This window comes from Limanda limanda, chromosome 1 (genome assembly GCF_963576545.1).
Source record: "Limanda limanda chromosome 1, fLimLim1.1, whole genome shotgun sequence".
Classification (NCBI taxonomy): domain Eukaryota; kingdom Metazoa; phylum Chordata; class Actinopteri; order Pleuronectiformes; family Pleuronectidae; genus Limanda; species Limanda limanda.
This window is the reverse complement of record NC_083636.1, coordinates 15050557-15053335: the sequence shown is the minus strand read 5'-3', so window position 1 is coordinate 15053335 and position 2779 is coordinate 15050557.

Genomic DNA, 2779 nt, shown 5'->3' with positions numbered 1-2779 from the left:
GACATTCACACATTGTACGTTCATAAACACACATGATTAAAGTTGTTCTGTGCACAATAGAAATCCAATTTCAATTAGACACATTTAAAGAACCAAATTATGTTTATTAGAGTTAGGTGAGTTACGTAACACTCTCGTAAACATACAGACAATAACAACAACATCCAGATTCAGAGCAAATCAGAAATAAACTCACAGTATGAACAACTATACATAAAACACAAGAGAAATGACTTTCCATCTGTCTCACAAAAACAATTTCCCCAAAATCCAACTCCATTAAACTATTAAGACATCAGCTACAAGAAAGCTCCACTTCTAATAAAGTGTCTAGAAAAACCTCCCACTTCTCTCCCTTTGTTTTCAGTAACAATCACAAGGGTGTGACTTGTCCGGTGCACGGCCCAGAGCAAATTTGCGTCTGTTGACCTCCACTGGTGCATTTGCATTGAACTTATGTGTAAAATTCACTCGGCCAGAGTCTGCACAAGTTCACAGGATCTCCTCAGAGGGGAGAATTTACTTTAAGTACAAATGAACCCGCCATTTGGTACCTGGGTCATATTATATGGGGGTGAGGGTCCCTTCCAATAATCAAAACCGGCCTGTGCATCACTGTCAATAATCACCACACTGAATGAGAAGAAATGACTGTTATGAAACGTGATACAGTTGGTTTTTCTCGACTCAATTCAATTTGCAGCACGAAAAAATAATAACTTTTCAACCCCTATTGTATTTTAGATACTTTTGCTACTAGGAAGTTGTTTTTTATCTCAAGTGTGACATAAAAATAGTTATTATTTCTATTAGTAGATCAAACAATTTTTCCTTGGTAACAAATAATCCAGAGTTTTTGACTGTGACATTTGACCTCAATCCTCAATGTTCAGACCAAATTTGGCTGGAGGGGGGGGACGGGGGGGACTGATCAGTGTATGAACGTGCTGCTTGCATGAGAGCATCTCTGTGTTTATGTTGGAATGGGCTATGTGTTAGTCTGTGTGCATGTTTCAACTGCATGTATGTGTGTGGGTGCGTTTAAAACATTTGAAATACGTTTGTGTGTGTGTATGTGTTTGTGTGTGTGTCTGTGTCTGTGTGTGTGTCCCAGCCCGCAGGGACCTGAACGTGGTGTCCAATCAGAAACGACTCGACTACCTGAACAACGTTGCCACAGGCGTCATCTTCGTCACCACAGTGACAAACTTCTTCGTCAGCTTCTTCGGGTCCAAGAGGACGGGCTTCTTCCGCTGGCTGCTGGCTCGACTCCACTTCTGACACACACACACACACACACACACACACACACACACACACACAGACACACACACACACACACACACACACACACACACACACAAACACACACACACACACACACACACACAAACACACACAAACATTTGTCAAATCAAAGTTAAAATAAAGTAAAAAGTTGTTGTGCACTTGTAATTTGTATGAAGTTGGGAGACATGAATCACACATGTAAGAAACATCACATCTTTTATGGTTATTTATTATTCCGTCTTTGACGTGTGCTGTTCCATTTATGTTTTCATGCTTTAATCCAACTAAAATATTTTCCCTTTAACCAACTCAGCATCTATTGTAATACATATTGATCCATTATGTTTTAAAATATTTACACTTGTCATGTGTTGAAATGGAAAGATTGAGAAAATTGATGAAAACTTTAACGTTTTATATTATTTATTCTCAAAGGTTTTTTGTTTTTTAAGATTCAATCTCAAACAGATACAAGTAGATATATGAGACATACGTAAACATTGTCCTTCAGAAAGATGAATAAATGTAGTGATTTAACAGAAGCCTGTGATGCTTACTGTGTTATTTACTGAAGCTGAAATGGTGACTGCGACTAGTCAACTGCAAATAATGCAATGTGTGAGTGTGTGTGTGTGTGCATGGATCACTTGACCCTGGGCTGTCTCTAAGTGTGTGTGTGTCGTATGACTCCACTCATGTTGTGGGAACTTGTCTTCCTTACGTTGTAAGGTTTTTGTTAAGGTTAGGTTAGGTCACAGTGTGTCTCTAAGTGTATGTGTCTGCCGCAGGACGCCGGGACCTGAATAACTCTGCTCTCCAGAAGCGTCTGGACTACCTGAACAACATGACCACCATCATAGTCTTCATCACCTCAGTCATCAACTTCTTCATCAGTACCTTCGGCATGCAGCGCACTGGACACTTCCCATGGCTCATGAGGCGCTTTCACTGACTCACACCCACACACACACCTCTGCTGACTAATACACCTACACACTGACACACTTACAATAACTCATAATATACATACATGCATAGAGAGGAATTTTTTCTTCACTCTTTCCTAATTTTTTTTAACAGAACTGCCATTTCTTACACATTTATACAAAAAATTATTTCATAGCCCACTCAATATAATTGTGTGTAATTCACTAAAGTAGACAAAACAAAACACAGACATGCAATTTGTGAATGGAGTCAAGCTGCTGTATCTAAAATATAATAAAATAAATACAGAATAAATAATAAAGTTGTTGTATCCTGATCAGCATTAGTTAGGATTAGGCAAACTAATTAGATCAAATTTGTGTTAAGTAAGATAAATTATATTGAGACTGTCTCTGTCAGTCATATAAGTACATTATGCAATGCCTGTTTTTAACCAGAGGGTGACACTGTTGTCTAGCAAGTATCCTTGTCTGTTTTTGAACGAGCCAGGAGGAAACAACTACAACTGGGCACAGGCATCATGAAAATTAAATTCCATTCC